The sequence below is a fragment of the Bidens hawaiensis genome, unplaced genomic scaffold, assembly GCF_021521415.1.
Source record: "Bidens hawaiensis isolate Kalapana, Puna unplaced genomic scaffold, B.hawaiensis_p1.1 tig00033859_1, whole genome shotgun sequence".
Taxonomy (NCBI): Eukaryota; Viridiplantae; Streptophyta; class Magnoliopsida; order Asterales; family Asteraceae; genus Bidens; species Bidens hawaiensis.
This window is the reverse complement of record NW_027495832.1, coordinates 53117-67833: the sequence shown is the minus strand read 5'-3', so window position 1 is coordinate 67833 and position 14717 is coordinate 53117. Positions and strand designations below refer to the sequence as shown.

The 14717-nt window shown below is 36.2% G+C and overlaps 1 long non-coding RNA gene across 1 annotated transcript; it reads right to left on the bottom strand.

Annotated features, from left to right (window-relative positions):
- Window positions 1–7642: 7642 nt before the first annotated feature.
- On the bottom strand, window positions 7643–9193 carry LOC143585480 (uncharacterized). The gene is made up of 2 exons (XR_013144551.1): window positions 9046–9193; window positions 7643–7928 (listed from the first exon to the last, which is right to left on the bottom strand). It is a non-coding gene; the product is annotated as an uncharacterized LOC143585480 (long non-coding RNA).
- Between the last annotated feature and the right edge of the window lie 5524 nt (window positions 9194–14717).

The window sequence follows — 14717 nt, the reverse complement described above, 5'->3', positions numbered from 1 at the left end:
GATCTGGTAGAATTAGCAATCCACCTGAAAAATATGGATTTTTTGTAGAAGGTTGCTACGTGGTAGATTCGGATGAACCGACCACATACCGTGATGCAATGTCCAAGAATGATTGTGACAAATGGCTTGAAGCCATGAACGTTGAGATGCAATCCATGTATGACAACCAAGTTTGGGAATTGGTTGAACCACCACTCAACTCCAAAGCTGTTGGAAGTAAGTGGGTTTTCAAAAGGAAAACTGATATGCATGGAAACTTGGATACTTATAAAGCAAGACTTGTAGCTAAGGGTTTCACTCAAACTCAAGGGGTTGATTATGATGAAACTTTTTCGCCTGTGGCAATGCTTAAGTCTATTAGGATATTATTTGCCATAGCTGCACATTATGATTATGAAATTTGGCAAATGGATGTCAAGACCGCTTTCCTAAATGGATATCTTGAGGAAGATGTCTATATGGTTCAGCCTGAAGGTTTTGTCGATCCAAAACATCCTAATAAAGTATGCAAGTTAAAGAAATCAATCTATGGATTGAAACAAGCATCTAGAACTTGGAATCATCGTTTTGATGAAGAAATCAAAAGTTTTGGATTCATCAAGAACGCTGATGAGGCTTGTGTGTATAAGAAAGCTAGTGGGAGTATAATTACCTTCTTAGTATTGTATGTCGATGACATTCTACTATTTGGAAATGACATTCCAACCATGGAAAGCGTTAAGGCTTGGCTTGGAAGTAGATTTTCCATCAAGGATCTTGGTGAAGCTGCCTATATTTTGGGAATAAAGATCTATAGGGATAGGTCAAGGCGCTTGATAGGTTTGAACCAAAGTACATACATTGATAAGATCTTGAAAAGGTTCAAGATGGAAAACTCCAAGAAAGGTTTTGTACCTATTCAAAGAGGGACTATATTGAGTTCAGCTCAATGTGCAAGCTCAAAGGATGAGCAAGAGATGATGAAACAAATCCCATATGCTTCTGCTATAGGATCCATCATGTATGCGATGATATGTACTAGACCGGATGTGTCATGCGCTTTGAGCATGACAAGCAGATACCAACAGAATCCAGGAAACAGTCATTGGATGGCTGTTAAGAACATATTGAAATACCTTAGGAGAACTAAGGATATGTTTCTGATATATGGATCTGGTGAGGAGGAACTCGCTATAAAAGGTTACACGGATGCGAGCTTCCAAACTGATCGAGATGATTCTCGATCACAATCTGGGTATGTGTTCACACTTAATGGAGGAGCTGTCTCTTGGAAGAGCTCAAAACAGGAAGTGGTAGCATTGTCCACTACAGAATCAGAATACATCGCCGCTTCATTGGCAGCTCAGGAAGCTGCATGGTTGAAGAAATTCATTACTGATCTAGGGGTGGTCTCTTCCATTCAAGACCCTCTAGAAATCTTTTGTGACAACGAGGGTGCGATTGCACAAATCAAGGAACCTCGTTCGCACCAAAAGACTAGACACATAGAGCGGAGATTCAACTACATAAGGGATGAAGTTGAAAAGGGAAAGATATGTATTCGCAAAGTTGGAACTGATCAAAATCTTGCGGATCCATTCACGAAGCTCCTAGAAAGACCGAAACATGAGCGTCATGCGAGTGGCTTAGGACTTCGATATTCTAGTAATTGGATTTGATCTATTTTGTATTTACGTTTAAAAGACTTTTGTAATTTAACTCTTTTATATGATTATGGAATCTTGAGTTAAATTCTAATTTTGCATGTTTAATCCATGAATAAGTTATCTTATTCTAAAAGTCCGTAGTCGATCACATTTGTGGGAACAAATATGAAGCAAGACTATTATGAACTAGGATTGGTGGATATTCATAAGGAATGAATATGGAGCATAGGTTTGCTGCCAAGGTTCATAGATATTTGTGGGATACAAATATTGGAATGACCCGCTCTCAATATTACTACATGGAGTCGATGGACCTGATCATTAGTAATTTTGAGTAAAGGAGAATTTCATATTATCCTTAGACCTGAGATGTATACTGGGCCTTGATTTTCACCGAGTATTACACTTTGACTCTCCCCTTCGCTATTCGTAAAAGATGGTACATAAGGATGAGCTCGGGTGGAGTATAAAGTGATAGTGAGAGGCGTATACAGTCAAGATGGAATTTGTTCCTCTTATGTGTTGAGAGTTTAGATGTCTAAGGCCTGATAAAGTTGAATTGTAAAGAGAATGATCACCTATGTCTCTTAGATCCAACATGACATCTAGTAACAAAGAGATATAATGATAGATTCACCTAAATCATATCAAGTAAGGGACTTGAAGGGATGATGTTATTGAATGGCACTTCGTCAAACACGTTAGGGGTGATGAACTGTTGTTAGGCGGTATTCACCACTTGCATTAATTTTCTATGTATCTCGTGCAAGTGGGAGATTGTTGGAATTACGTATGCCCGAGACACATACTTATATTAATGTGGCTAACTGTGTTTGATCCAAGTCGGGTCATACCCAATAACAAGCTAGACGACACCAATTGTATTCTTTTAATGATTTGATCATTTAAACGAATACCGAACACTATGTGTTTAGAAAATTGGTTTTCTAAACAAACACACTTGATAATTTAAATAAATTATCTGGATAATTTATTTATATAAATTAATTATTTAATTGGTTAAATAATTAAGATAGCATGCATGATTTATAAAATTAGTTTTATAAAGTATAAGATGGAGATGGAGATGTTTTAATTGTTAAAACAAAACAAAAAAAAAAAAAAAATAAAAAATAAATAAATAACAATCAAAAACCGGCCACCCATGTGGGGTGGTGGTTTTACCCAATCAAATGGCCTTGTCTCCATGTGATGACCATTTAATATATCTCCACATCCAAGACATGCAAAAGTGATCTTTCATTTTGAATTTTTTCAAGTGTTGAATCAAGTTCACTCTCTCTCACTCCCTCTCAAACCTCACGGCCCATTTTGGGCAGAAATTGGGAGTCTTTGGGAGCTCATATAGTGTTCATAAATCCTAGCAATCACTTGGTGTTGTCACAAATAGCTTGGGGTATCACACTCTTGAGGTCTTCTTCTTTGGAGGCTTGTCATTCATCCACCATCTCCTTCAACAAATCACTTGTTCTTCTAAAGGTAGAAGAAGGTACAATTTACATTTGTGAGCATTTTGTTCTTGTAATATTGATCCTTGTTCTTTGGGTTTTAGTTTTAACATAATGGTATGTTCACAACAAGTTTTAAAATCTAAGCTTCCGTTGCGTTTTCATGTTAAATATGGTTAACTTGAACTTTGATAATCTTGTATAAAACCCAACAGTATTAGCATCATTACCCCTTTTCACATAAGAACTTATATCTTGACTACGAGGACCAGTGTACTCCTTCTTTGATTTGTCACATTCTTTGGAAAGGTGTCCAAACTCTTGACAGTTAAAGCACTTAACTTTCAGCTTATCAAAACCAACCTTCTTGTTCAATGATGGAAGATCTTTGCCAGTTCTTTGCATGAACTTCTTCACTTTTCTTACTATCATTGCCATATTCCATTTTAAATCCATGAGCTCCAAATCATCAGGATCGATTTGGTCATAATCTTCATCAGTTAACTCACTTGTGGCAATTTTACTCCCAACCAAGTTCTCATAAGAAGTCATGAAAGCACACAAAAGGCAAAATTTTGTTCAGCCTCTTTCATATTCACATTAGGTGGTGCCGAGAATTGATTTGCAGTAGCCGAAGTTCCTGAACCTCCAGATGAACCAGAAGCACATGATGATCCAGAACTTCTAGAAGACAAGAAGCATGCACGTGGATCACTATAAATTGTTGTTGCATTTTCATTTGCATTCTGAGTGAGAAATACAGTGATTGGAGATATTGTTGAACTTAAAGGCATACTTCCATCGTAGAAAGCTGGATCTTGACTTTCCTTAGATGACTTTTGACACTTTAGATCATATTCCCGAGCTTCAATCTTTTGCATAAACTCAGAAGCAGTCAAATCTTCATTTTCGAAATAATTATTCTCCTTCAATACCATCAAGAATGTTGAGTATGAACTAGTTAAAGCACCTTTCACCATATCTATATTGTCAGATTCAGAAGGTTCAATCTTTAACTTGTCCATTTCAGCAATTAAATGATTGAAACGAGTTGTCATTTCTTCAACATTACTTTCTTACTTTCCTCAGTATTACCCATGCTTCTCATTCGGATGTGTTGAAACAAAGAAGCACTAATCTTGATGCTTCCAACTGGATGAAATATATTATCGGGTAATGCCATAGTAAGAGTCGAACATGCTTTTGTTTCGATCTCCAAAGCCTTCTTTTTCTCTTGAGAATATTGTGAAATGGCCTTAGGAGTAAAACCAGTAGTCTCATCAACAATCATAGGTATAGTGTACGCTTCATCAAGACAATAGGAACAATCAGGATGAACAAAACCAAGATGGCACGAAAACGAGGTTCCCATTTTGCAAAGTCACTGAATTTTATTAGTTGTGGACATTTGGAATGAGATCCAATTTCAGTATCCAATTGTAACATTTGCTGCATGAGTACGTTCTGAGAAGCTAACGCATACAAACCAGCCATTGTAAACAACCAAGTTTAATTTCATTAAAAATCAAATTTCAAGGACTAAAAGTGAAAAACTTGTAACGAACTGGGAACAGTATCTGTAACGAACTGGATATAACGAATCAATTATACGAATTGATTGTTATCTGAATAACGAACAAGGAACATTATTACAACGAATTAGCCTTAAGCGAATTAGATAACGAATCAAAGACACGTCACTAACGAATCAAGTCAATCAAGTCAACGAATTAAGTTGATGAATCAAATTAACGAATTGAGTTGACGAATTAACGAATCAAGTAGACGAATCAGCTTAAAGAATTCAGGTAACGAATCAATGACTCAATCTTACAAATCAAGATAATGAATTAATTGACGAATCATATTGATTAATCAAGGTAACGAATATGTGACATCCCACATCAGTTGGGGAGGAGAACTGAGCCTTCTTTATAATGAGGTGGATACCTTCCCCATCATAACGCGTTTTGGTCGCTTAATGGTAGTGGATGAGAGGAGAACTCCACAGTTAAGCGTGCTCAGGTGGGAGAAGTATGAGTATGGGTGACCCCCTGGGCAACCAAAAGCAAATCCGTGAGGCGATGGTGGTACGTCCCGGCCAAAGCGGACAATATTATGGTGCGGTGGTTGTTGGGTTGTTACAGAATAAGGAACAGATAATGAATCAGTAACAGTTAACAACGAATTAGGTTGTTACACAGTTATAACAAACTCTACCATGTGGCAAAAGTTTGTTAGAGAATAGGTTAACGAATCAGACCATGTGTCTGACGAACTAAGGAGAACGAATCAAGCTTGAGAACGAACTAGCTATAACAAATTATTAAAAGTTAACGAATCTCAAACAGATGTTGAAGATCTTCAAACCTTCAACCTCAATTCCAGAAATCTGGAAAACTTATGAACACACAATACCAAGACAAATCCGTAATACTACCTCGATATAACACAAAATCGGCCAAGTAATATATCAAATTACTCGTACACACATCGCAAACCCAAATCACAACCTCTCATACACACAATTAACCAAACCTGAACACAATCAAGCCAAAAACAAGCTTTGTTTCGGTCTAACTCAGATCCAAACCAAAATCAACCATATCCATACCAATTCTCAATTCCAATACCACAAACACTACTTATACCTTACCAAACACAGTCCAAACTCAATTCAATCCATAAACACAATTCAATTGTTAATTCAATTGAATTCAAATTTAAAACTTAATAATCTCAAACTTATATTGATAATACTTAACTATTCAAATCATTAAATCAAAGATCTAAGATCTATTAATACTATTAAACGGATCTAGTTCATTGGTTACTCAATTGATATTAGTATATATAATATATTAGGTGTATTAGGTGAATTAGTAATAGATTAACGAAGTTTGGATCGAGAGATAAATTGGACAGGGTGGTGTTACTTTAATTTTTTCCAAAACTTAAATTAAAAAGAGGTATGAACCTCTATAAATAGAAAATGAAGCTAATTCTTTGCACATTCTGTAACGAATTAGCATCCACTTCGTTACATTACAGACACATAACAAAACACATAACGAATCACTTGATTCGTTATGCCCATTCGTCAACATTCCATGACTAATGGGAACATGCATAACGAACTGCAACCCCATTCGTTTAACATCCTTAACGAATGGGTGTTACATTAGATAAACTGGCTAGTTCGTTAAACATCCTTAACGAACTAGCCTTACATTAACGAACTAACTTAATAATATAAATATCTTTTACATTACAATAATAATAAATACAAAACGATAAATACAAAGACTCTAGACGCCAAAACCGTGCACTAACAACCTTGATTACGTCGCACTTTTTGATTATGATGATAATGATTTTGGTATTTTCTCAAAGTGTGCAAACTTAAAGAATCTCACCTTGAATCACTACACAATACCCAAAACAAATGAGTTTACTCTTTCTCATCCTCAACTTTTTAATCTCACGCTTGAATATGGATATTGGGATCTGCAAGCTGTCAATGTGGTCGCACCGAAACTCAAGAATCTTATTATAAAAAGCTGCTACTTCAAGCATTTGATTAGTTCACCCAATCTTGTCTCTTTGCACTACCATAGTTCTTGTCCGTTGCAGTTCGCCACATATTTGTGTTGTTTGGAAAATGTGGCTCTTTGCGTTTACTTTTCATTCAGGTGGCAGAATGGTTCTATAATTGCTTTCTCTGCTTCAACGGCTCCACAATGTCAGATTTCTTACGCTTAACTTGGAATTCATTTGAGGTACACTTGCGATGGTCATTAGTTTTATTATGAATTTAATGGGACTAGTTCTTTTTGAACAAGAAAATCATTATTTTGATAGAAACAGTTAAAATGAAAAAAAAAATTAATTATTTTTTGAGTTTTACTAGCATGTTTTTTCTTTCTATATGTATAAGATTTTGTTTATAAAATTTTTGCAGTTGCTTTCTTCATACATGTAAGAAATATCACTTAAGCCTTCTTCGTTTTCTAACCTAAAGAGGTTGAACATTTATCCAATTTACGTACCCTCGGATGATGAAGCACATATGAGAATAAACATGTCTACTGAAGGCAAAAACTATTTGCTAGATTGTTCTCCGAGCACTACTAGAAAAATAAGCAATTGCGACAGCCTTTCCGGTCGCAAAACGGTCGCAGCTGCCTTGTTGCGAACGTTTAGCCACCGAAAGTGTGGTTGGAAAAACGAATGTCACTATTACTCTGTTGCGATCACTTTGCAACTTCTGTTACATTTTGCAACTACTACTATAGCGGTGGCAAATCTTGCCACCACCTTGCGGTGGAAAATCTTGCAACCACGGCAAATCTGATTTGATTTTGCTACCACCTTGAGGTGGCAATCTTGCTACCAATTTTGCTACCTGACCATTTTTGGTTTCTGACAATTTTTGATACTTTTGTTTGTCTAGAAATTTTGTCAAAAATTAAAAAAATATCCAAAAAATAACCTTATTTCTTTTTTGAATTCCCATGTCAAAAAATAAAAAAAACATCCAAAATATAACCCATAATAAAGTGTCTAATATCCAAACATAACTCCACATGTTTAAAATATTCAAAATAAGTTGTTTTTAAAATATTGAAATTGTTTATCGAACCATAGATTTTAACATAGCTTCAATGTTAGTCATCCTATTGGAAATTCCGTCTTTCTCCGCCTTGTCCTTTTCCTTTTCAACCATCAACTGTGCAATTATACCATTTAATCTTTCTTTATCTTATTCTTTTTCCCTCACGAGCTCCTTGATAACCAAATTCAACTTTTCAATCTACAAAACAATTAACAATGGGCCACAAATAAATAGCTTAAATGTGTTTTAAATCGGTGATGGATCTTTGACTTATAACCAAACTACAAACGAGCTATAATTAACAGGATATAAACGAGCCGATGGCTTATTATTAAACTATAAACGGGTTGTAGTAAAAAGGTATATAATCATACTATTAACAATTTAACAGGCTGTAACAAACATGTTGATGGATCTTTGACTTATAACCAAACTACAACCTGGTTGTAATAAACATGATATAAACGAGTTGTAAACGAGCCGATGGATTATAATCAAACTATAAACGGGTTGTAATAAAAAGGTATATAATCATACTATTAACGATTTAACGGGCTGTAACAAACATGTTGATGGATCTTTAACTTATAACCAAACTACAAACTGGCTGTAATAAATAGGATATATAAACAAGTTGTAAATGAGCCGATGACTTATAATCAAACTATAAACGGGTTGTAATAAAAAGGTTATATGTGAGTTGTAAACGTGCAGATGGTATAGAATCATACCGTTAATGATTTAACGCGCTGTAACAAACATGTTTAACGAGTTATAAACGGGTTGTAACAAACATGCTTAACGAGTTATAATTGGGCTGTAACAAGATGCTTAATTAAATCAGCTTATTTCACTCTAAAATAGTGGATTAACATAAACATTTTTCTTTATTTAAACTTGCAAATGTGTTTAACTGCTTTAAATAACTCAATAAGCAGATATATTGTTTAAGTAAGCATTTATTCGGTAATTGGAACGCTACAGTAAAGTCATTAATTGTTATATATGTACCTAATACTCATTAATCTTTAGTTTGCTACCTACAAATTGTGCCAAGTTGTTGACTTGTAATATATGATGTATAATCGGATTCTAGAACACTAAGTTAGGTTTAATATCTTATTTTTACCATATTAGCCTATAACACATGTTGTAATTTTGAATCTGTCATTAAAAAAATAAACCTTCAAACATGCTTGATTTTATGTAGCATTTACATATTTTACTAAATACCTCTGTATTATCATGAATCATCAAACAGTATAATTTGACCGGTATGCTTGATCTAACGTTAAAAAAAATTCTATTAACATACCTCGGGGTCTTGTCTGCTATGTACACGCGGGCCACTAACAATGCCTACCCCATACACCTTTCCTTTCTTCATGCCCCCAGCAGCTTGTGACCACAAGTCTTCGTGAAATTTGGGATGTTTGCTACGTTCATCCCCATACTTCTCCTCAATTTAATCATTGTATGTAACCTATTGTTAAACCCACTTAATTACATTATTCAAATCTAACAATTTTTTTTTATTTTGAAATATGTTTTTTGGATTTACTAATTCGTCAACTTACCTAAGCCTCCTCCGCCCTTTCGTCAACCCAAGTTAGATTTTCTCCTTGAACACTTCCTTCTGAATCACCATCCGAAACTAACAAACTGCTTGGATCTTTATCCAAAGGCCGGCTTCCTTTCTTGCAATGTGATTTCTTCCACATCTCACGGGTCGTCAATTCACGCCCGAGTTTCTTTTCCAACCAAGATGGAATTATCAAACAAGTAATTTCATTTTACTCTTTGGATAATCATTCAAATTCCAACAAACCTATATCAATTATTTAAACATTATAACGAACAATAACAATCTGTAGCCATTGCCACTGCACAAAACCTGCAAATATGTTATGCGCAAATCTTTGCAGGGGCATTCTGGTCAAATCCGTGCAAAAAATTTTTAGACCCCCGACAACAGAAGCTTCTGGTAATACTAGCAAGTGTTGAAAGAAACAAATAATCACCACTAGCAATCCCATTTTCGTCCCTTATCGGGCTGCTACCCGAACTACTATTCAAAACTTTTACAGTTTCATTAAAAGTGAGAAGTTAGTAAAGCAACAAACCTATTGATGTTATCTAAGTGAGCTCATCATTGAACAACTTTGCAAATCCCAATATTTCATCATTGGAAACACGTGCACCACGCCTAACCTAAATATATGTCACATGACATGTATAATCCTTAGTACTTTCTCAAAAATTAAATATGCTACTAAAACCAAGAACACTGAAACCGAGACTACCTTGTTCATAAACTCATCAAGATCTTTTGTTGTTCTCTTTATGTCACCACTACGTGAGCTTTGAACTTAGAAACTTAGCATAGCCAATGATATAACTTTATCATCCAATCCTTCCTGTGGTGTAAAAAGTGAGTAAACCGAAAGGGTAAAATTTAAACATATGAACTGTGGACCCATTAGTTTAACTTTTCGAGTTCAGTCCTTTGTTCGGTAAAATTTAAATGAACGAACACAAACATGTTCCGTCTCTGTGCAGCTGTAGCCATTGCCACTTCACAGAACCAACTTTTTTTGTACGATTAAAATTTTTGCAGGGGAATTTTGATCAAATCTGTGCAAAAGAATTTTTGGAACCCCAAACAACAGCAACTACTGGTAATATCTTAATAGTTAAACCTTCATCAATATCTTAAATAAAAAACATTGAATACTATAGGCAATTATTAGACAACATAAAACAAAATTAGTGAATCTGGACACAAAAAACAATTATCAGATCCATCAGAACAATCAAACTGAACCATACATTTAGTTAAAAGTATAAATCTCAAAACAAGAAGGTATTCTATTTATTTTGTTACATATATTCATCAAAATCTTCATCATCAAAATCTTCGTCTTCAAAATCTTCATCGTTATCATCAAAATCCTTATCAGCTAAATTGGTGGCTTCAAACTCAACTTCATCATTATCCATGTCTTTTTGTTGGTGCATGATGTCAGTAGTTCAGTATCGAGTGTCTGTAATAGTGTTTGTTGGTTTGTATGGATGTTTAAGCGAACTTGTCTCACAAGTTCGCCTGTTATAAGCGAACTTGTGGACAAGCGAAGTTATCAACAAATTCGCCTAGTCTGTTAGGCGAAGTTGTCGATAACCATATAAGCTAGTATACGGGTTCTTTTGTAAGTAACGATTCCAGTACGTGTAATTGGTGATTGAATATCACGTGTTATTAGTTGCAATACAACGTGTCTTTTGGGTATTGTAACGTGTTTAGCTTGTGTTTTAACGTATATCGCTTCTACGCTCGTATCGTCTTACGTAGGGATTCCGCACCTACGTAGAACGAGATATTTCCGTGTAGATCCGGCAGGGAACCTACAATTGATATCAGAGCATTTGCTCGTGATTGTGTGGTTCGGGATTATCACACGGGTGTAGAAATCGTTCCGTTCGACTATTCGCGGGACGAGTTTACGTTAATATACCGAGTTTTTGTGTCCTACTCACCTCCCTCCATCAAAAGTAACCCATTACACCTTCGAATACCTCGCAAAACGTCAAAATCAAACCTGCAAAAACGTTGTGTTCATCAGGCGAAGTTGCCGCCACTGTTTGTAGGGTTTAGGCGAAGATATAAGATTAAGCGAAGTTATCATTAACTTCGCCTACCTCACAAGTTCGCTTATCATAAGCGAAGTTGTCATCAAGCGAAGTTAACATCAGGCGAAGTTGTGAAGAAAGCGAAGTTGATAAATCAAGCGAAGTTAAAACTTAAGCGAAGTTAAATATAACTTCGCCTACTGTACTGCTCAGAATAATAAATTATTTTTGGTTTCTTTGAGTGTTCGTTCGTATTTCTTCCAAAGATGACTTCCATAAATATTACGGAACTAGTGAAAATGGAGGTGGAAGCAGGTTCAGCTACTAAGGCTCCGAAAATGCTTAAGGGTACTGCTTGGAAAGATTGATTTGAACAATATGTTAAATATCAAGATGCTAAGATGTGGGTGTGCATTCAAGATGGTTACATTCCACCAACGGCTATGTTTGAGGGTCGTGAACAAATAAAGAAGTACAATAAGATGGAAGAGGAAGAATAGAAGATGTATGAGGCAGAAAGCAAAGCTCATGCTGCGATAACAATGGCTCTTCCGCAAGAGATTCTTCACACCTTCAGGAAATACAAAACCGCCAGAGAGCTATGGGAAGCGCTTGAAAACCGATATGAAGGTAATGTGGGGATACGTGCATCCAAGATTAAACTTCTCAAAACCCAATTCTCGGTGTTCAAGTATTTGAAGAATGAGTCACTTGATGATATCATTACAAGGTATTACCACTTGATGACCGAACTCAGAAACTATTTAATTGACTATAAAGAAGAAGAGATCGTAGAAAAACTTCTTGATGCTCTCCCACCGAAATGAGAAATGTACACTGTCTTGATGAGAGAAGATAAAGAGTTTGCAAACATCGACTTGGAAACAGCAGTCAATAAACTATGAACTTTTGAACTTAACATGGTTCGAAAAGAGACATCAACTGATCAGGTTCAGGATCCGGGAATGTATGGTGCGAAAGTTACTTCAAGTTCAAGTTCAAAGTCAGAATCATCTGCTTACTACTCAAAGGGAGACTCGAGCTCTAACTCAACTCAAGATGGTCATGTAACTCTCAACATGGATGGTGATGTGTGTTTCGTAGCTGGTGGAACAAATTCTTCTAAACCTCAAGCAACAACTGGTAGTTTTTCCTCAAATGGTCCAAACAACAACTACTCTCAGATGCCCATGAGTGTTAAGTCTACTGAACAGCAGTTTGCTCTCTATGCATCTTTCATTGCTTCTTACGAAAATTACATCAAAGGTAAAATTGTCGACCCTGCTACTTTAGACGAAGACTATGATCAGATCGATGCTGATGATCTGGAAGAGATGGATCTGCAGTGGCAGATGGCGATGATAGTGAGAAGAGTTCAAGGTTTATGAAGAAGACTGGTAGAAAGTTCGTTGGCGAAAGACCAGGTTTTGATAAGTCAAAGGTTCGGTGTTATAACTGTCAACAGAATGGCCACTTTGCTAAAGAATGCACAAATGAAAGAGTAGAACGTAGTCAGAACAGGCCAACACAACCAAATGGGGGAAGTAATGAGAATAGGGCGATGGTATCCAGACAGAACGGGGGATACAATTGGAATCTTCATGTTGAGGAAGTGTTCGAACATGCTAACCTGGTTAACATCGAAACTGAAGGAAGCGACAGAGAGACAAGAGAAGATCAAGCTTATATGGCGGAGGTGAATGATCAGCTCTCTAAGGTAAGTTCTGAACTCCCTTGTATGCAATGTGAAAATCTGTCTGAACAATTGAAAACATTAACTGATCAGTTTGTTAGTTTGGACACTCAATTTAAAACATTAAAAGAAGATCATCATTACTCTAAAACTAGAGAAAATAGTTACTCAGTAAAGATTAAAGCTAGTGAAAAAGATATCAGGAGTCTTAAAGCAAGTCTAGCTGAAAAAATACAAGTAATTGATCTTAGCTATGAAGTGTTAGAAGAGAAAACCAAACTAATTGCTGAAAGGGATAAACAGATAGCTGACTACCAGGTGAAAGTGGTGGAATTAAACAGAAAACTTGAGCAGTTTAGAAATTCCTCTGCAATGCTTGATCATCTCGTAAGTGATCAACGTTCCCCAGTTAAAAGGGGAGGAATTGGATATTCTGAAGTTCCACCACCTTATAATCATAACTATACATATGATCCTAGTAATCAGAAATCTGTTGATGTTGAGATTAGTCAGACAGTTCCTGTCAAAGTTTCTATTAAAAAACCCGAATTGAGTGAAAAAGATACGACAAAGTCTGTTTCGAGTGTTAAGATTTCTGTTCCAAGTTCTGTCTCATCAAATTCGGACAAGACGTCCGAAGCTAGTGAGACAAATGAAGAGGTAGTGTTACTAAGACGTGGGGAGGAATTTAAACCTACTGAAAAGAATTCCCCTCTAAACCCGTATGTCCCACCATATGTTAGGCAAACGGGTAGTAATGCAACCTCAACATCTGAAACAACTGTTGAGACGAAGGTTGAACACAGGAGCTGTTTCAGATGCAATCAAATAGGACACCTGATTGCTGATTGCCCTCTGAATCAGATATTCAGAGGTATGAGGCCTCCGAAAACTGAGAATAAAACCAAAAGTAATTACTATAATGGTAAGAATGCGAACTCATCAAAGTTCAGACATTGGACTAATCCAGGATTTCAAAGAAATCGATCTAAGTTTTTCCCTGTTAACAACCAAATCACTAGTTATAATTCATTTTATTCACGAAGGTTTGGATGGCCTCATAGTCAATCTACAAGAAGGTATCCTTTTAGGACTTACAGAAATCATTCTAATACTAACTTTGGACAGCCAATGTACGGGATGCCTTTTAACAGATTTAATCGACCCAAGACTTGGGTCCCCAGATTTTAATCCTTTGCTTTAATCGTGCAGGAACAGTTGAACAGGGCTGCAAACAATCTATGGGTTGTGGATAGCGGATGTTCCCGGCACATGACTGGTAACAAGAATTTGTTACACGAATGGAAACCTGTTCAGGGAGGTAGAGTAAGTTTTGCTGGAGAGAGTGGTGGTAGAATTACTGGAATTGGGACAGTGACTAATGGTAAAATGAAGTTAGAAAAGGTGAATTTCGTTGAAGAGCTGAAGCATAATTTGCTGAGTGTGTCTCAGATCTGTGACAAAGATTACACTGTGCACTTTACCAAAAATGAAGCGATTGTACTGTATCCTGGTTTCAAGATACCAGAGGCATGGATAGTGATGAAGGCTCCAAGGGAAAAGAATACATATGTAATGGACATGAGGTCGACTGAGATGGCAACAGAAGAATCATGTCTTCTGTCAAAAGCAACTGAATCGGAGTCTGAGTTATGGCATCGAAGAAT